Genomic DNA, 22730 nt, shown 5'->3' on the forward strand with positions numbered 1-22730 from the left:
AGTATATGCACATAGATAGATTGCTGTGGAGATAGTGTTGACTTTATTTTGTTGTAAAATAACATACACACACACACACACACACACACACAGCTCAGCTATGCTATTTTGTGTTTTGTTTTCCTGCAGGACAATCAGTGCCTTTTCTATTTGTTTTTTTTTTTTTTTGCAGTAAAATTTTTAATCGCTGCATATACCAACACGACTTTTTTCAGGAATATAAACACCCACAATAATCATAACCAATCACATACACTTTTGAGAATTAGCATTCCACATATTACTAATTCATCAAAACAACCTTTATTCTTCAAGGATATTTCATTTTCTCACTTTGCAATTCCATCCTGCTGAGGAGTATATTATGCTGTAATTGAAAGTTCCAGTTTAACTGGGTCAGCAAACCTGTAAACATCTTTATTATGGAGTTCCTTTCCACCATCTATATGTGCTACCAGGCGGCTTCCTCTTTCATTTTTTAGCCCCAATCCTCCACAATGGAGGGGTATCTGTTGAGACACCAGACAAATGCATGGTTCCTGAAGAGGGACAGCAGCCTTTTCAGTAGTTACAAGGGCAACAGCCTGGATGATTGACTGATTTGGTCTTGTAACAATAACCAAAACGGCCTTGCTGTGTTGGAACTGTGAATGGCTGAAAGTAAGGGGAAACTACGGCCGTAATTTTTCCCAAAGTCATGCAGCTTTACTGTATGATTAAATGATGATGAAGTCCTCTTGGGTAAAATATTCCAGAGGTAAAATAGTCCCCCATTTGGATCTCCGGGCGGGGACTACTCAAGGGGATGTCGTTATCAGGAGAAAGAAAACCAGCATTCTACGGACCGGAGCGTGGAATGTCAGATCACTTAATCCGGCAGGTAGGTTAGAAAATTTAAAAAGGGAAATGGGTAGGTTAAAGTTAGATATAATGGGAATTAGTGAAGTTCGGTGGCTGGAGGAACAAGACTTCTGGTCAGGTGACTACAGAGTTATAAACACAAAATCAAATAGGGGTAATGCAGGAGTAGGTTTAATAATGAATAAAAAAATAGGAATGCGGGTAAGCTACTAGAAACAGCATAGTGAACGTATTATTGTGGCCAAGATAGATACGAAGCCCACACCTACTACAGTAGTACAAGTTTATATGCCAACTAGCTGTGCAGATGACGAAGAAATTGAAGAAATGCATGATGAAATAAAAGAAATCATTCAGATAGTGAAGGGTGACGAAAATTTAATAGTCATGGGTGACTGGAATTCGGTAGTAGGAAAAGGGAAAGAAGGAAACTTAGTAGGTGAATATGGATTGGGGCTAAGAAATGAAAGAGGAAGCCGCCTGGTAGAATTTTGCACAGAGCACAACTTAATCATAGCTAACACTTGGTTCAAGAATCATGAAAGAAGGTTGTATATATGGAAGAACCCTGGAGATACTAAAAGGTATCAGATAGATTATGTAATGGTAAGACAGAGATTTAGGAACCAGGTTTTAAATTGTAAGACATTTCCAGGGGCACATGTGGACTCTGACCACAATATATTGGTTATGACCTGTAGATTAAAACTGAAGAAACTGCACAAAGGTGGGAATTTAGGAGGGGGGACCTGGATAAACTGACTAAACCAGAGGTTGTACAGAGTTTTAAGGTGAGCATAAAAGACCAATTGACAGGAATGGGGGAAAGAAATACAGTAGAAGCAGAATAAGTAGCTTTGAGGGATGAAGTAATGAAGGCAGCAGAGGATCAAGTAGGTAAAAAAATGAGGGCGAGTAGAAATCCTTGGGTAACAGAAGAAATATTGAATTCAATTGATGAAAGGAGAAAATATAAAAATGCAGTAAATGAAGCAGGCAAAAAGGAATACAAACGTCTCAAAAATGAGGTCGACAGGAAGTGCAAAATGGCTAAGCAGGGATAGCTAGAGGACAAATGTAAGGATGTAGAGGCTTATCTCTCTAGGGTTAAGATAGATACTGCCTACAGGAATATTAAAGAGACCTTTGGAGATAAGAGAACCACTTGTATGAACATCAAGAGCTCAGATGGAAACCCAGTTCTAAGCAAAGAAGGGAAAGCAGAAAGGTGAAAAGAGTATATAGAGGGTCTATACAAGGGTGATGCACTTGAGGACAATATTATAGAAATGGAAGAGAATGTGGATGTAGATGAAGATGAAATGGGAGATACGATACTGCGTGAAGAGTTTGACAGAGCACTGAAAGATCTGAGCCGAAACAAGGCCCCCGGAGTAGACAACATTCCATTGGAACTACTGACGGCCTTGGGAGAGCCAGTCCTGACAAAACTCTACCATCTGATGAGTAAGATGTATGAGACAGGCGGAATTCCCTCAGACCTCAAGAAGAATATAATAATTCCAATCCGAAAGAAAGCAGGTGTTGACAGATGTGAAAATTACCGAACTATCAGTTTAATAAGCCACAGCTGCAAAATACAAACACGAATTCTTTACAGACGAATGGAAAAGCTAGTAGAAGCCGACCTCGGGGAAGATCAGTTTGGATTCCGTAGAAGTACTGGAACACGTGAGGCAATACTTACCCTACGACTTATCTTACAAGAAAGATTAAGAAAAGGCAAACCTACGTTTCTAGCATTTGTAGACGTAGAGAAAGCTTTTGACAATGTTTACTGGAATACTCTCTTTCAAATTCTAAAGGTGGCAGGGGTAAAATACAGGGAGCGAAAGGCTATTTACAATTTGTACAGAAACCAGATGGCAATTATAAGAGTCTAGGGACATGAAAGGGAAGCAGTTGTTGGGAAGGGAGTAAGACAGGGTTGTAGCCTCTCCCTGGTGTTATTCAATCTGTATATTGAGCATGCAGTAAAGGAAACAAAAGAAAAATTAGGAGTAGGTATTAAAATCTATGGAGAAAAAAATAAAAACTTTGAGGTTTGCCGATGACATTGTAATTCTGTCAGAGACAGCAAAGGACTTGGAAAAGCAGTTGAATGGAATGGATAGTGTCTTGAAAGGAGGATATAAGATGAACATCAACAAAAGCAAAACGAGGATAATGGAATGTAGTCGAATTAAGTCGGATGCTGCTGAGGGAATTAGATTAGGAAATGAGACACTTAAAGTAGAGAAGGAGTTTTGCTATTTGGGGAGCACAATAACTGATGATGGTCGAAGTAGGGAGGATATAAAATGTAGACTGGCAATGGCAACGAAAGCGTTTCTGAAGAAGAGAAATTTGTTAACATCGAGTATAGATTTATGTGTCAGGAAGACATTTCTGAAAGTATTTGTATGGAGTGTGGCCATGTATGGAAGTGAAACATGGACGATGAATAGTTTGGACAAGAAGTGAATAGAAGCTTTCGAAATGTGGTGCTACAGAAGAATGTTGATGATTAGATGGGTAGATCACATAACTAATGAGGAAGTATTGAATAGGATTGGGGAGAAGTTTGTGGCACAACTTGACCAGAACAAGGGATCAGTTGGTAGGACATGTTCTGAGGCATCAAGGAACCACCAATTTAGTATTGGAGGGCAGTGTGGAGGGTAAAAATCGCAGAGGGTGACCAAGAAATGAATACACTAAGCAGATCCAGAAGGATGTAGGTTGCACTAGGTACTGGGAGATGAAGAAGCTTGCACAGGATAGAGTAGCATGGAGAGCTACATCAAACCAGTCTCAGGACTAAAGACCTCAACAACAACAACAATAGTAACTTCCGCTTGGGTATTTATCAGTTTATTGAACAGTGATAACTTTAAGTTAATTTCATCTTCGTAACACTAAAGGTAATTTACCCCCAAATTGGAAAGGTTAAACTTATAAACAGATAAGTATTGGCGACTCTGCAGATGATATCCTTGTATTTGCCTGCAATATCTAAGTTAATTCTCCTGCTTTGCTGGGTTTTTGCACTTTTTCACAAAATACTATATGAAGATATTTGCCATAGATGTACCATTTACCAAATCGTCACTACTGTTATTCGCAGCTCATAATTTAACAATCTTTTTCTAACTTATTTCATATTTTCTCTTAAGCAGATAAGTTATATCATGTATCAAAAATACAATCGAAGTCTTGAATCAAAATTTGCAAAAAGTATGCACAAAGCTCATCATTGTTGATTGGTTTTTTGAATTTATATCTACTTCTACATCTACATGACTACTCTGCAATTCACATTTAAGTCCGTGGCAGAGGGTTCATCCACTTCCGAACAGCGCGCGGGAAAAACGAGCACCTAAACCTTTCTGTTCGAGCTCTGATTTCTCCTATTTTATTTTGATGATTTAAAAAGGTTAGATTGTATTGCAACAAAATGGGCTTGTGACTATCCTAATTCTGAGCTTTTATTCTAGTTTAAACCATGTTTAACTTCAGAATATCCTGAAATTCTCTGGGTGGTTGTTCAATTATCCTTGTCAGTCAGTTTTTCTATGTGTTGATTTTCATCTAACATTGTTACATATTTTGCATTTCTACAACCATGAACTATCAAGGGATGTCGATTCCACTATTGCACTCTATGATCGCAAAACTCGAATAATTCTGGCGAACCAATCATGTTCTGTTACCATGCTAAAATATCACTTTAAAATAAAAAAAACTGTTTTTAGCATCAGAAGTACAATAATGCTTACAACCAAATCAATAACGCAATATGCACCAAGAATAAACAACAAATCAAGATTTGCTATAATAAAAAGTCACAGCCTTCAAAGATTATTGACATACAAATTTACATAGAAAACACTAGTACTTTCATAGGCTAATATTCTGTGGCAACTCCTCACTTAGGCCAGTATTACACTGTCAATTTTTTTTGACAAAGTTGATATGTCCAATATATTTCACATAGTTTAATAGAGAACTTTTGTCAACTGCTGCCTTTCATCAAATTTATTTGATAAAATCTAACATTTTGTTTAGATTTGATCAAAGAAAGCGTTTGCCTTCTGTTTACTGCATGGAGAAATCGAAACTCCTTGGTTTGATGCAGTGTTTTGACAACATTACTGCTGAAAAGTTTTCTTGGCGAGTTTCATCAATAACATGGTTGAGGGAAATGAGTGGAGTGGATTAACCACCGTATAACTAACTGCATCTAGAATATGGAAACAGAGTCAGAAGAAGCGACAGCTTCTAAAAAAATTGATGACGGTATTAGCCATGAAATGCAGCTGTGATGCCTCTGGCGCAGAGTGTCCCATCTTTGACTCTTTTTTTCTTTGGACAGCTTTGTTCTAGTTCACTCTCAGCACCCAACTTTTTCTTCTGTCATGTTTGTTCATTATGACTCAGTGATTAATAAATGCATATTCGATACTTAGTGCATGTTATTTCCGACCAACCACACGTCATAGCCACGGTGATCACCCCAACAATATTGCAAGTTATTTTGTGTTTGTTTTCGTAAGTTACAGACTTCGTGTGCCAGTTCACATTGTTACTGTCACAATGGATCTACCTGTGTCTTTCGGAGCAGGTGTAATGGGCGCTATTAATTATACTTGCGACCACGAATGGGCAAGTGTACCTACTTCAAATTTGGTTAAAAGTGAACAATTATTTACGCCTGACCTCACTGGCGGCCACCTAAACTTAACCAGCACAACATGACCACCGATCCTACGTGGCAACCAACAGCCACAACATGGACATTGCAAGCCACCTAACGACAATGTGGACGATCTTCCCGTTAAAGACATTGTGGTTTATCCTTCATCTACGCCATTACTTGCGGGACAGTTCCATAACTGCAGAACCAACATTTCTATGCATGCGATAACACATTCTAATTTACATAGCGTCAAAGAACCCTCCCCACATTCCACCACCACCCACGATGTTCCGGCGACGGCAGTTGCCTCGACCATGTTGGTTTCTACAACTGTCATACTGTGGTTGCACCACGACCACCTTCCACCCGTTTTCGTAACGGCGCCAGGTGTTCCACCCACGCCATTTACTGGGTTGGCCCCCTGTGACTGCACCAAGACTGCTTCACACCCGCTGTTGCAATGGTACTGGCCATTACACCCACGTCGTGTTCTTCGTCAAACTTGCAGATTAGACACACCATACTGACTTATACGCCAGCTCCCACTGGACCGTGTCCTGCACGTGGCCACTGCCCCACTCAGACCTCGGGCCACACACTATTCATCACTACCGCCTTTCCGGCGTTGTAGGCGTACTGCTGTGCTTGCACTGATCTCTGTCTGCTGGTGCTGCCTCAACATGTTACCTGGCAGGTTCCCTAAGCTACCTGCTTTGCAGAAAGACAATCCAAATACTTGGTTCGCCTTAGTGGACCACCTCCTGCACATCCACGGCATTTAAGACGACAGAGTTCGTTTTGTCTGCCTCATGAGCCTCCTCCACACACATACGAACCTCATCAGCGACTTGCTCCTCTTACTACCCACCTCGCACAAATATTCAACAGCCAGATCTATGCTTATTGAGCGCACATCCCGCTCTCTGGAGGTGGATTTCCATCAAATTATTCGCAAGAAGCATCTTGATGACGGCACCCCTTCGCAAGTTTGGCAGCGCCTATGCACTTTAATCGACAATCAAGCATTACCTGACAACGCCTTTTGGAAGATGTGGATCGTGAAATTGCCTTTGGATCTGCAACTTCATGTACTGTCTCTCGTCGCCTACTCACTAGAGGTTCGTTTATGCATGGCGGATCAGACTTGCACTATCATTTATCACCGACACTGCCTGCCACGAACGACATCTCCATTACCATCAGTTGGCACGCCTGCACCTCCAGTTTCACTCCCACCGGTAGAGGCCAGAGCACTCAGCGCCGCGCCTCAGCTGCCAGTCAGGAGCTGCCACCTAACAGCCTACAGAATGTACTGCCAGTAGGCTCCCCACAGCCGCCGACCCCATCCAAGCAGCAACTCGATCATCTACCGGCCCCGACGCCGTCAGGTGCGGCCCCCTACCACACCGCACCATCTCGCCAACTGGCCTAACTGCTGTGCAGGTTCCACTCTGCTTACAGGGACGCCACCCACAACTGCCGCGCGCTTTGCGGCTTCCGAGACCGGCGGGCACGTTTAGGCGCCATATCCCACCATATTCCTTCACGGCGCCTATCGTCTGTAGCTGCACAACTCGCTTCAGTGATGCGATGCGTCTATGCCACAGACATGTCTATGGGCATCCGCTTTCTCGTTGACACTTGCACCAACGTAAGCGTAATCCTGGCCAAGCAACCGCGGACGCACTGTCACCTTCTACCCTCACTTTGATCGCGGCCAATTATTACCCAATTGCGGTCCATGGCTCCATCAAGATGTCACTTCACCTATCACCAGTGCACACTTACCCTTGGACCTTCCACTTTTCCGACGTGGATGAACCTGCGATTGGGTTGGATTTTCTACATCATTACGAACTTTCACCAGACCTGCAGGCCCCTGCACTCTGCCACGCACCTGGCTCTACCTTTCCATTCTCACATGAGTGCAGCTCGACTTTGCTCTCTGCGTCCTTGGCTACACTTCCCACATGTGCGTCACTAGTCAACCTCATTACTACATGGCTCACTGATCTGTCGCACGTGTGCTCACAAATCGACGATCTTCGCACCTAGAACGATGCCTTAGACACCTGCATTGCCTCTGCCCCCATTGAACTGTCACATACACCGCATACCATACATCGCCTATCTGCAGCCCTGCATCGAGGCGGTCCTCCACATGCCTCTACAGCATCATCTCACCAATCTGCTCCTATGTCGTGCATTCCACCCTCTGCTGTTGTTTTCTTACCTCCGCTGACGAATCTACAAGATGCATCTGCATGCTTCGCCCCTGCATGGCGTATTCCATCGCCGACTACAGTCGACGCCCCGCCTATGCCGCCCCAGTTCACCAAGTTCAATGAACCGACGTTGCCTGCAGACTGATGCCTTGACTCCTATTGCCGACTCTCCTATGCGAGTATCAGCCATCTTGGCCTAGGTTCTCTTTTCGGCTGTCCCCTGTCTCCAATACAATAACATGCAAATAATGTTATGTATAATATACAAACATTTTGTACATATTGTTTATTGCAAATAAAACAAAGTATGAACAAAAGCAGAGGCTGTACACAGGCTACTTACTTGTTGTCAGTTGTGGCGTCCCAGCTACAATTGTGTCATAAAGACACTTAAAACAAACAAAAAACTTGGAACGAGAAGTGTATATCACGAAGGAACAGATGTACACGAGTCTTATGTGTTTCACCAACCACACAGGCGCCATAAAATAATCGTAGCATCAGGGAGTAAACTATTTCTGTAATAAGTAACATGATATTAATAAGGGAGAAGAACGCTCCTGGATTGTTCTTCTCTTTCTCTTTCTTCTCTTGTTTCTGGTGTTAGGAAGCAGTCATCCTGTAGCACAAAGGTAATGTAAACATTTATGCTGTTGGCCTTGTTACATAGTAAGTTAAAGTTAGTATGTGAGTTATTTCTAGGTACAGTGAGCCCTCTGTTATTTGCTACAATTGGATTAATTTTTCCTAAGTCGTTTACAGCTCCACAATAATTATGGCCACTGCTTCAATGGACGCCATTATGTGTCGATGCAAAAAGCGAAATCATAGCGTAAGTGCAGAGATCGTCCACTTTAACATTTAACAAACATTTTTTTAAAGCAATGAGCAGCAGCGGAGAGCAACATTAGTTTTAAGATTTTTCTTTACAGCTTATGCGGAGAGCCAGGATATGATGGTAAGAGGGGTATTCTTAGAGTGTTGTATGGGTCCACTTGAATATTTGAGTCCATGCTCTTAAAGTACCAGTACTCCGAGGCTAATTATAATACTGTTATATTTTCATTCTCAAGTAAAAAAACTTGTATATTCGACCACACAATTACATTTATGTGTGGTTTTTACACACACTGAACAAATAATTAAAATAAATATACTCCTGTGGAACAGTCACTTCATTTGGCGCCCAACTTTGTCAGATGAAAATTTATATAGTATATGTATGTGATTTATGTACTTACATAATCATTGTGTGGTATTAATGTCTATGTAAAACTTTTCTTTCAGGCACAACAAACAACACCCTGGGATGGAAGAAAGAAGACACTCTTGAGAAAGGAAACGAAAGGAATTGAAACAGTAAAACCTGTATAACAAAAAGGTAAGGCTTAAAGTGTAAGAGTCCTGGAAAGATTCGTGCGAAATATCAAGGTCATATGCACATGAGGAATCCTCAGTAAAAGTGGTAAGCAGTGCTAACAGTGTAGTGAGTGCATATGTGTATTTATTTGTGTGTTTTATTTTGGAAGGTATATATGTAGATTTGTGTTAGTGTTCGAACATTTAGTTTCGCCAAATTAAACCCAGGTGGGTAAAGTAGGTCAGGCAAAGTCACCTGTAACTGATGATCACAATTTGCTAGATATTTGAGTAGAAAAGAGGCTCTGTAAATACCAAATAATGCAGCACAGGCAATGAACAAGTGATACATATAACTCCCCTGCATGTGCAGGGGGAGCGAGTCAAGTGGTAGGACGTGTGGAATGCTGGGGCGTTTTACCAATTGCCTCTGCAGAATTTTTGCGAAGACTCGATCAGAAACATGAACAAAGAGAAGAAATTTTAGAGAAAAAACTGAGTAGCATACATTCTGCACTTGTGAAAATGCATGATGTATGCAAAGAAATAGTCCAAAACGTAACTAGTCAGATACAAAATTTACAAATAGCTCACACTAGCCTTAAGGACGCAGTTCAAAACTTGGCAAGTCGTGTCAAAAATGTAGTTCTTGAGGCACATCATAATATAGACTAACATCTAGATGCCCAAGCGCTAAAGGCGAAAAAGACTTTGATGAGTGACTATCCGTAAAGGATCGCGATATCTCAGCAAAGATCGAAGTAAGCATAAAATTAGCTGTTGAACAAGCGACAGCGGATCTGAGCGCGAAATCGACGCCAGCGATGCCACAATTCAATCATAATTAGTTCAGCTAGAGTCATGTGGACCAGTGGAATTACCTGTTTGGCAAAGAAACGACGCTCGGAGATTAACCCAACTGGAAAAGCAAGCTGACAGTCGAAGATCAGTAGCCAGTCAGATTCCTGGGTTGGAAATGAGCAATAACGTAAACAATATGCAAAGCACTTACGTGCATGGACCACCTGTTGACAACAGCAATTCACAGTGCGGAAAGCCTTGCTGTTCACCACCAGATATAAGGATGGAAATGGACAGTTTTAATTCACTGTTCCATAAAGAGGATAATGTTGTTAAACATAGGCAGTTTCAACCATTCAACTATGATGCCCAATTTTTTCATTAAAAGATTCCGTAATATTTTTCCACGAGGATGTAAGGAAAGGCCAAGAATTCAATTCACTGTGTCACTAATACAAAGTGACATGGCACTCTGGGCAATGGAAGCGTAATATAACTAATTAGATAAGCAGGCTCCATTTATTCCTCTATAAATATTGTTTTCCTGTATTAGTATGTATTGTACGTATTTTCGGTAGGAAACAAATGTCGATGTTTTAATATGTTGTTTCGTTTCTCAGCACTTTACCACACAAAACTGATCAAGAATATACATTGTAAAGTTTGCTTTGGCTATTACTAAACTTAATTGTTGTAACTTCCTCGATTCTGATACTATACTCCAATTTTTTGTATCAGATATGGTAACTCATAAGTTCGCTTGTGCCATTCAGTACAGGGGTTAGCTTATTCATGTGACGTGACGTGGTGGACCTCGTGAATGCAGCTTGGTGTGACTGTGCTGTAGTGTCACAGGCGGTGTGAACTGGCCACAGAATTATGCATCTCTTCAAGCTGCTGGAAATATTAATCACTTCCTCGCAATGCATTTATTCACCTATTAAATTTCTTATCAACAATCTGGATGTAACATTAAAAGGAAAAATTATCTCCATTATCACTTAACCTTATTAAAACTAACTCCTCTTTATCTATATTGAATACTAACAATACTAAAAACGTGTATGTAATTCTTTAAATAGATTATATTAATGACATAGTATCCTTAGAAGCTTGTTATTGATTTGAAGCTGAAAATGGGGAACACATTGTGAGCAAACTGTCATTTTGATATAAAATGACTTAGTATTGTGAATCACAGTTTGTATATACACTCCTGGAAATTGAAATAAGAACACCGTGAATTCATTGTCCCAGGAAGGGAAAACTTTATTGACACATTCCTGGGGTCAGATACATCACATGATCACACTGACAGAACCACAGGCACATAGACACAGGCAACAGAGCATGCACAATGTCGGCACTAGTACAGTGTATATCCACCTTTCGCAACAATGCAGGCTGCTATTCTCCCATGAAGACGATCGTAGAGATGCTGGATGTAGTCCTGTGGAATGGCTTGCCATGCCATTTCCACCTGGCGCCTCAGTTGGACCAGCGTTCGTGCTGGACGTGCAGACCGCGTGAGACGACGCTTCATCCAGTCCCAATCATTCTCAATGGGGGACAGATCCGGAGATCTTGCTGGCCAGGGTAGTTGACTTACACCTTCTAGAGCACGGTGGGTGGCATGGGATACATGCGGACATGCTTTGTCCTGTTGGAACAGCAAGTTCCCTTGCCGGTCTAGGAATGGTAGAACGATGGGTTCGATGACGGTTTGGATGTACCGTGCACTATTCAGTGTCCCCTCGACGATCACCAGAGGTGTACGGCCAGTGTAGGAGATCGCTCCCCACACCATGATGCCGGGTGTTGGCCCTGTGTGCCTCGGTCGTATGCAGTCCTGATTGTGGCGCTCACCTGCACGGCGACAAGCACGCATACGACCATCATTGGCACCAAGGCAGAAGCGACTCTCATCGCTGAAGACGACACGTCTCCATTCGTCCCTCCATTCACGCCTGTCGCGACACCACTGGAGGCGGGCTGCACGATGTTGGGGCGTGAGCGGAAGACGGCCTAACGGTGTGCGGGACCGTAGCCCAGCTTCATGGAGACGGTTGCGAATGGTCCTCGCCGATACCTCAGGAGCAACAGTGTCCCTAATTTGCTGGGAAGTGGCTGTGCGGTCCCCTACGGCACTGCGTAGGATCCTACGGTCTTGGCGTGCATCCGTGCGTCGCTGCGGTCCGGTCCCAGGTCGACGGGCACATGCACCTTCCGCCGACCACTGGCGACATCATCGATGTACTGTGGAGACCTCACGCCCCACGTGTTGAGCAATTCGGCGGTACGTCCACCCGGCCTCCCGCATGCCCACTATACGCCCTCGCTCAAAGTCCGTCAACTGCACATACGGTTCACGTCCACGCTGTCGCGGCATGCTACCAGTGTTAAAGACTGCGATGGAGCTCCGTATGCCACGGCAAATTGGCTGACACTGACGGCGGCGGTGCACAAATGCTGCGCAGCTAGCGCCATTCGACGGCCAACACCGCGGTTCCTGGTGTGTCCGCTGTGCCGTGCGTGTGATCATTGCTTGTACAGCCCTCTCGCAGTGTCCAGAGCAAGTATGGTGGGTCTGACACACCGGTGTCAATGTGTTCTTTTTTCCATTTCCAGGAGTGTATAAAGATAAAATTAGACTGTGCAGTGTTGTAGGCAATCAACACGCACCTTTTTTCTTGGGTTAGTTGATATTGGCTTGTTACAAGCTGCAAAGTAAAGAGTTGTCATGTGTTTCTTGTAGTAAGGGAGTAAGAAAAGTACTTCCTCTGGCCATGATGCAAAAGAGGTCCGTGCTGCTATTACACATGAATCTGTAAAATTCTTTTTGTTGCAGTTATTAGCTTCTTGCCCAGATTTGAGAATCTAGTTGTATCAGGCAGGGACAAGTAAGTTCTTGATACAAGTCTGCCGTTGAGTTCATGACTGTCAACAAAGTTGTTCCTGGAGCCTTTGGAAGTATAAATCGGCATATACGAAATATGAATTTATTAATGAAATATTCAAATTGTTGTAAAACAAACACATTGGCCACCTCCCTGTTTCCAGAGTACGGTTCATTTCCTGGCAAATCTGATCCAGAGTATCGAGAGCTTTCTTGGTCTGGTTATATGTGAGTACTATTTCTGTTTTTTTATGTGATCTGAATAGACGAGTCGTCATACATGCTTGAAACTGGAGTTAGGAGACAGCTGTCATACAACTGGGAACAAGTGAAAAGGCTGTAGTGACTCCTCTGCTGCAGTATTTCAAGTTGACAAATTCAGTTGGAAGCTCTTTCTGATTCTTCTTTGTTGTCTCTGCAACTCACAAACCATAATCAGCCTTTAGTTTCCTTTGAAGAGGCACAATCATGAGCTAGCTGTCCATAGTAATATTTCTGTGCAAAACCTTCTTTTCATCAAACAATTGTTATAAAAATTGGTCTGCTATTACCACTGCATCTGGAGTTTCTCTTTTCCCAAGGTATTGAATGTCCTTTATCATGTAGGTAGTAGCATTATCACAAATAATGACTAGTTTCAGGGAATATTTGTTTGTATTAAGGCCAATTTACGCTGGCTGTCACGCCATATCACGTCCAATTCGATAAAAATTTTTGCCTTGCATTTCAAATGGCGTCAATCACACTGGCCGTCCCAAACCATCATGTCACTTCACAGCACCGTCAAGGTTCCTCGTGAAGAAGGTTTTGCCAGCTGATATCATTTGTCCGTTGTTGATCCCGTGGCCTTCAAGCTCATTTCCTCTTGATACATGGCCATGCACAAATCTCTATATTTCGATTCGTTGTGGTTTTCGTTATTAATATCAGTTATTTTTTGTTCATTATTTTATATAAATTGTTTCATTTCGTTATTTCTTTTGTTCATATTTATAATTCCATAATAAATGACGAAAGATTAATTGAAGCAATGAGGCAGCAGTCTGAATTGTATGATGTGAGCCTAATAAATTGCTTTCCCTCAAGTGTATGTGTAAAGTGGATTTTTATACATACTGGTACAGTATTTAATATCTTACAATGAAGTGCATTGCAGTATGGTTCCAACTTGAAGTGAAAAAAAGTACTGTGTGTATAATCAGATTGAATAATATCTTGAATTTATTCATATGTTGTCAGGCATTTGCACTGTTCATAAAGGAACCGACTCAAATTTTTAGCCACTGTAGTTATTTCTGTAAATATATGTTTGCAGCAGGCTTGTTTATTGTTAAGTAGCTCTCTGGTTCATGTAAAACAGCTTAGCAAACGTCAGTGGTGAACATTTATGTGGTTTGACTGCCTAACCCTTGTACAAATAAGGCACTTGAACTATTCAAAGATAAATATAAGATATAAAGGTAACCTATAAATCTTGAAGGGAAAAGTATTGAAGGAGGTATTTGCATTTGCACTAGGCCAGCCACTAATCTTAACTTCAAACAAACCACTTTTTCATGGCATACCATTGCAGTTGGTAACACTGTATTCCTTTTGGTAATTCTGGTTTCAGTTTTACGTAACAAATGAATAAAATTGATTGTTCGACTTGCTAAAATATAAAGATTCCTCTTCCTTGAACTCCTTGTGTAGTGTGTTAAATTTCCTTTCTGTGCCACATAATGGAATTTTTCAGATTCACACTCTTTTGTGTTGTTTTACACTCCAAATACATATCAATTTCGTACAGATGTGGATTCCAGACCTAGATACATGAACTACCACGTTGTGTATGTGCACTTCATGTGCAGATCTTAAATGTAGTATATTTTTCCTTGGTATTTTCCCACTCTGCCTAACTGGTTGTGTTTTCAAGCAGTTTTCCCAAAGAATTCGTTATTCTCAGTTACTAAAAGAAAAGTAGATGCAGCTTGTCCTTCATTAAAAAATGTAAGAAAGGCACTTCTTGAGCCACTTCTCTTTCTTTGGTTATTGGTACCTACAGATGAATCTATCTTTCTTTTGCTGTTCCCACTTTCAGTATCTTAGAGTCAATGTAAAGGATTTTCATCTTCATAGTTTTCTTTCTCTTTTGGAGGAAAAAATCGGGATTCCTTTGAATGCCATCGGAATTCTAAAATTTTTCAATGTTCGTCCTCATCTTATGTCCTCCATTCTCCAATCCTCTAACTCGAATTCATTCGCAATCTGAAATTTTCTGTCTTCTTCACCATTTGGTGAGACCCCTCTCCATTACACTGAGGGTACAGTAACACATAGCTCACTCAACTCAATGTTTACAAATATTGTGTGCTGCATTCGTTTCGTAGAGTAAACATTTACACTGAAATTTTGTTCCACAAATTTATTTAGTGAATGTAAATGCTAAAACACCCCAGCAATGTATTAATGTCTAGCACACATTTACGTTAATAATATATCTTCTTTATGTAGACAAATTTTCTGTGAACACTAACCATACACAAATTTTCATAGTGAACTTGCCTTTCGACTCTGTTCTTGACACTCTACTGATTAGCCACATTCGTTCCTGCTGGATTCCACTTCCTTACTGCGTGCTTGAAGCACCCAGACTATACCCTGCTATGTACTGCTACATGTACATATTACACATCGTTAGTGTTCTAGGGTTGATTAATTAACTTTGGAAGAGACGTATAGTGAAGTATACAGCTATAAGAATCCGAAAATCTACCTGTGGAAATGAAATTTCTAACATATAGTAGAAATGTTTTCTAGTGTAGATTACAGATGTTTCTTGAATTATTGAAACAAAAAAGTAATTTATGTCATCTACACATACAAATTATGGAAGTGGACAGTATTTTTTCATTTATATAATTATTGTTAATATGATCTATGGAACAAGTAATTAGCTACCTAACTTTAGATACACCGTTCATCACTGGGATAAATGAAGTGACATTGAGCTCACTTTTCCTCTGGTTTTAACTCTTTATTATTAGGTGCCACTTGTCCCATACATCAATAACCAATAGCATTTCACAATATTCGCATCAGATCGCATGATGTCACTGCTTTCTACTGCAAAGGCCCTACTGGATTTCATTGTAATCTGTTTCTTTTTTTTTTTTTCATGTCACGACAGTATGTCATTTGAAGGCAATGGCGCATCGAAGATTTATTACAAATGTCATTCAGGCCAAGATTGCTCTCTAAACATCATCATCTCATGGTTACACACATGTGGGTGTGATGTAGGAAGCAGAATTGCGTCCTGCTACATTAAAATTTTCCCCCATTTTCACATTTGTAATACAATATGGTCTTTTCTTAATTATATATATTCTGCAATGAAACTTCCAGGCAGATTGAAACTGTGTCCCAGACAGAGACTCGAGATCGGGACCTTTACTTTTCGTGGGCAGGTGCTCTACCAACTGAGCTACCCAAGCATGACTCACGTCCCGTCCTCACAGCTGTAGTTCTGCCAGTACCTCGTCTCCTACTTTACAGAAGTTCTCCTGCGAACCTTGCAGAACTAGCAGTCCTGAAAGAAAGGATATTGTGGAGACACGGCTTAGCCACAGCCTGTGGGATGTTTCCAGAATGAGATTTTCAATCTGCAGCAGAGTGTGCGTTGATATGAAGGTTCACAGGAGAGCTTCTGTAAAGTTTGGAAGTTAGGAGACGTGGTACTGATAGAAGTAAAGCTGTGAGGACAGTGCGTGAGTCGTGCTTGGGTAGCTCGGTTGGTAGAGCACTAGCCCACGAAAGCCAAAGGTCCCGATTTCGAGTCTCGGTCCGGCACGCAGTTTTAATCTCCCAGGAAGTTTCCATATCAGTGCACACTCGGCTGCAGAATGAAAATCTCATTCTATATTCTTCAATGTTCGGTGTTATTTATATGTAAGAGCATGCTCTCTCTAGAACAAGGTTCTTCGATGCTATTACTTCTGTCTGATTAAAAGACGGAAGTTGGGGCTCCTGAAAGTGAAACCACCACCAATTATACTTCTATTCTAGCTTGTTATGAATTCTTTGGTCTTCAAGGCCAATACACACTTCCCATAACACCACATCACATCAGGGGACTGATGACCTCAGATGTTAAGTCCCATAGTGCTCAGAGCCATTTGAACATCACATTCTACCAAAACAATCTGCAATGGATTTCAAATGGGTCCATCCACACTGACCACCCTGTCACATCATGTCACATTTTATCACATCATGGCACCATCAATGTTTCTCAGGAAGAAAGTTTTGATGGCTGATGTCATCGATCCGTTGTTGGTCATGTGATCCTCAGTCTCATTTTCTTCCAACATATGGCTCTACACACATCTCCATATTTCGTTTTGATGCGGTTTGTGTTGTTGATATCACTCGTTTGTTAATCGCTATGTTGTTTATTTTGTTATAAATTTTTTGTTTCGTTATTTCTTTTGTCAAAATTTATAATTTTGTAGTAAATGTTGAAAAATTAGTTGAAGCGGTGAAGTAGCAGCATGAACTGTACAAGTGTGTGCTAAATTATTTGCCATTACTACTTTTATAAAATAATGTACTTAATATTTTGCAATGAAATGGATTGCAATATGGCTCCAATTTGAACTGAAAAAATTACTATGGGTAGAATTAGGTTGGTTATTAAGTGGAAGTTATTTGTATGTTGTCAGGAATTTGTCATGTTTCATGAACAAATGGACTGAAACCTTCACAAACTACATCAGTGGCAAAATGCCCTGTTTGTGAAGTGTACATCAAGTAATGTGCTGTAACAGTGGCAAAATACTTTGCTGATGGAGTACATATGAAGTAATGTATTAGAGTTGGTTGTTTAAGTATGTGTTTGTGACAGGCTTGTTTATTGTTAAGTTGTTCTTAGGATTCTTTGTGAAACAGTTTTGCAAGCATCAGTGGTCAATATTTGCAGATTCACTAGCAAATCCCAGTACAAATATGGCATTTGAACAGTTAAAAACCAAATACAAGATATAAAGAAAACATACAAATCTTGAAGGGAAAGATACTGGGGAGATATGCCTATTGCACAAAAATTTGCACTGGTCTGGAAACTAAACATAATTATAAACAAATCAATTGTTCATGGGATGTGAAGGCAGTTCAAACCACTGTGTTCCTTCTAGGAATTCTACTTGCAGTTTGACATAGCAAATGAAAAAAACTGGTACTTCCATTTTCTAAAAGACTTAAAAAATACAGATTCACCTTTCTTGAGCTCCTTGTATAGTGTGTGAAATTCCTGTTCACACCCCATTTGGAGTTTAGTTGCAGTTCTTTCTTCCTTCTCTAATATACAAGCTATCCCTGCAAACTGCAAACCATTTGAGTCCAATAAAAGTAATTTTCATACAAATGTGGTCTTCGGCATACACTTTTAGAAACCACCATGTTGTGTATGAGTTCTTCACGTGAAAAACAGTTGACAGCCATGTGAGTTGAGATCATGTGACATGAATTAACTTGACGCGATGTGACGTGATGTACAGTGTGAATACACCTTCATATGATGGTGCTGTGATGTGATGGTGCCATGATGACCAGTGTGAATCGAATTTTGCTGAGGGTGCGGGTAGGCAGAAAGCTAAGAGAACATCTTAAATTGACACAAGTGGAAGAAGCGGCAATTACCTTTACATTCGTGAAATAAGTGTTTGCAGCTGCATCATAAATGACATTGGGATGTACATTTTTATTTTACTTTCTTTATCTTGTGATGATACTAGGTTTGGACACCTGTGTCCATTTTCAAACCATTCTACAAAGAAATTTACAGTTGACATGACAATTTTATACAAATATGACACATATATGCAATACAATTATAGTACACTAATATATATGTAAGATATAAAAATTTTTCGTGCTTATTTAGTTTTATGATTTGCCTTACTAGCTGCTTGCCATATCATAAGTATGACAATGCAGGTGATAGCCTATGTACAAAAACTGCCTGTGCAGTGATAATCAAAGCGGCACTATGTCTGACTCGGCATCAATTGGATGGGCATAGACATTAGACAACTGGTGTGAAGAGACACCAGTAGTTACTGTGTAAAACCCTAGATGCTGCTAACAGGGGCGTGCATCGATGATAAAACATGTACTGACTAGACATTACATTGTTTCTTTCATCAACTCAATACAGACCTAAAAAGATCCTACAATTCCAAAAAATTATTTTGCTAAGACCATTCATTCGTCACCAATGGGTCATGTTTATATTCGTGTTTGTCACAAAAACTTTGCTGCGATCAAATCGTTAACAACACTTTTGTAAATTCAGCAGTCAAAACAAAGATCACACTACACAGTGACTAATAGTGAACTCTGTGCAAAATAGAGAATCGACGTTTATGCTATGGTATCTGAATGTCATTTTTACTATAATCTCCATATTTGACATTTTACATCTTGCTAAATAATTAAGTCAAGACGAAATACATACTTAACTGTAGCAAGCAACACTATTTGCCAAGACAACAATTCAGTACAAGTTGTGCTACAAATCACAAAATGTTTTCAATGAATCTTTACAACACACCAGTGTTCCAGAAGCAGATCCCAGCAACACATTTGCTGACATGTTGAAAATATGCATTTCATTTCTGTGCCCTTTTTCACAAAATAGCTCCAGTGATAAAATTCACTATTCTATGAATGAATTTCTGACAAATTGTTCCGATAACTTTTCAGATGTAAACATTAAGCTTTCGTTATGTCTTACTTAACCAGTAGGATGTTTACAGAGGGATCATTTCCAGACTGCCTTAAACTGACAATAGTATTTCCCATATACAAAAAGGGAGGCAAAAATTCACCCCAAAATTACAGACATATAGCAATTGTACCAATAGAATCTAAAATTATTGAAAAACTAATGAAAGACCAATTAAACGATTTTTTTGAGTGTCACAACCTTCTCAATAAGGCTCAGTATGGATTCCGAACTGGGCTATCAACAATAAAAGCAGTTCAGGAAGTTGTCTTATCAATATTACAAGGTTTTGAAAATAGGGAACATATCTATACAACTTAAGTTGATTTAACCAAGACATTTGACACTGTCTCACATAGCCTTTTAATTAAGAAACTAGAAAAATATGGAATAACTGAAACAGAACTATTACTGCTGAAATCATATTTGACAAACAGTAACCAAATGGTCTATATAATTCTAACTACAAATCTGATGGTAAAATATGGACTCCCACAAGGATATGTATTGGGACCTTTCTTTATCATTGTGTATGTGAATGACCTGCCCAACACATTGCCATACAAATCTGTAATGTATGCTGACGATAGAACTTTTATTACGTCACATAATGATGTGTATGTTGTCAAGCAAATGAACAAATCCATGATGGAAAAGGCAGCTCACTGGTTCCATGAAAATAGGCTGTCACTAAATAAAAATAAAACTGAACACATTCTCTTTTCCCTTAGAGATATTAATGATGGACCTAATGAACTCAGACATTCAGTAAAATTGCTAGGCATTTATCTTGATACCAAATTGTGCTGGAATACCCACACAGAAAAGCTGTGCAGTAAGTTGGCAAGAGTTCTACATCTCCTTAGGAAACTGAAGGATTGTGTCAGGAAGAAGGAATACATACTTATGGCATACCATGCCTTTTTTCGTACTCATCTGCATTATGGAATATTTCTTTGGGGAAACTCTGCTGGGGCAAAATATGTTTTCCTCCGGCAGAAGAAAGCCATTAGACGTATTTTTGGTGTGAGAAATTTAACTTCTTGCAGACAGTATTTCATTGAGCACCAAATTCTTACAGTTCCCAGTCTATATATACTTAAAGCACTTATGCATGCCAAAAAGAATGTCCACATGTATGAAAGCAGGTCAGATGTGCACTCATATGAAACCAGAAATAGGAACTTATTAGACATCCCTTGAGTAAAATCCAAAATAACTTTTTACATGCTGGAAAAACATTTTACAACAATACATCACATGGAAGGAGGGAATTCCATGAGAATAGATTTAATATGGTGGTTGAGGCATGGTTGAAAGAGAAATCATTCTATAGCATAAGTAAATTCCTACATAATTAAAAAATATGATTCTCTATTATTATAAATGTGATTATGACCAAAGAAACTATAATTTATGTCGTACAATTCTACTGACCTTTTGTATATTCATTTAGCATATGTTAACTTTTGTATAATCATTTGTACCACAATCTGTATAACTATGTAACTACTGACGTTATGTATAATCATTTGTATAACAATCTGACGATGCTTATACAACACAACCGTTTTCTACAGGCAAATAAATATGAAAATATAAATACGAAATAGAGCCTACGACAGACTGCACAGAAGCCCACCTGAAATGGAGCAGTCATATTGGCTACCCAGGATTGCCATTGGTTCCTTAAATTTTGGACCGAGCTGTCCCTAAAGGCCTGTCCACATGCAATATCTGTCTGCACAGATATCTCCGAAAATGTCTGTACATGCAATATATCGCTGCAAATGTGGTATGTTCATTTGACACATGATCCAATCTGCTGCTAGCCCGCTTCCAATGAGCACAGAAAAGAAATTTCGGTAGCAAGCGACTGTACTATTGTATAGTAACCTTAAAGTCTTTTTCATTTATTCAGAAATGGAGGTAACTCTATTACAGCCCGGTTTCACAACTTACGCTGCAAAAAAACAAACAAAATCTCAGAAGCAGAAAGGCAGGCAAAATTTGTCTAAACAGTGGCTGCTTAAGCAAAGCAGTTTTCTCACATAAATTTACTTTAGGAATTGCAGGGCACGCTTGAAAACTGGTGTAATTATTGGGGAATGAAATTTACAAACATATAATTATCTTTTGACGCTCCTAGTAGAATACAAAAAGTACTTAATTCCATCCTGAACTTTAGACAGGGACTGATATATCGAAAGTTCTACTTGTAGTACTGCAGTAGGGAAATGTACAATTCATCTCTAAATCACTCTTGGTATAAACCACAAATTATACTAGTTAGTACTGGAAGTATAATAATAATAACTAAGGTCTGTAGAACAATAAAGTCTACTTTTGTCCTACAGTGTCACTACTCACATTACATTATGATGTAGGACAGTACTGAGTGAAAGTAAGCTATCAACCTACCTGCAGCAGATCGAATGGATTTCGTTATTATGCTAAGGTGTTTTTAGTAAACAGTCTGCAACAATTTTTTGTTTATTAACCATTGTTATATATCGTTTCCCTGCTTGTCATTCGGTGAACCTCTCGTAATTTCCTTGTCAAAGCATTTTAGAAGGAGTTGCATTCTTATGCCTATTGCTATATTCCTTGTGTTTAATTTCCCACAAACATGTAGGACTCCTATAGTTTTCGATAAATTCGACAACGAACTATCTAGAACCCTGGTGTGCATCTGCTATTTTAAAATTCACTCTACACCCACATACGAGAAGCACCTGACTGAACAAACAGCTGACTCAAACATGTTTTAGCACTAGATTTGCGGCGACGTCCTGTTCACATCCTCCAACACGTCTGTGCAGATATGATTTGAACCTACAGCAGAGAACTTCTAAGCAACAGAAAACAACGAAGAAGAGAAAATGGGTCCGAGATTGGTTGAAAGAATGAGCATCTGGTCACATGCTAATTTGCCGTCTGAAAGCGTAATCACGGATGAGAAAGATTTCATAAATTATTTTCCGCTGAGTTCTGCACCGTATGACAAGTTACCAGTATCGATACGAGTTCGAACAGAAGCAAAATACATTAATGAGAGAGGCAGTCGCATTCTATAAGACATTGGGATTAACTTCGAAATGTCTGGCGATAGACAAGGCCAAT

The sequence above is a fragment of the Schistocerca gregaria genome, chromosome 1 (assembly GCF_023897955.1).
Source record: "Schistocerca gregaria isolate iqSchGreg1 chromosome 1, iqSchGreg1.2, whole genome shotgun sequence".
Lineage (NCBI taxonomy): Eukaryota > Metazoa > Arthropoda > Insecta > Orthoptera > Acrididae > Schistocerca > Schistocerca gregaria.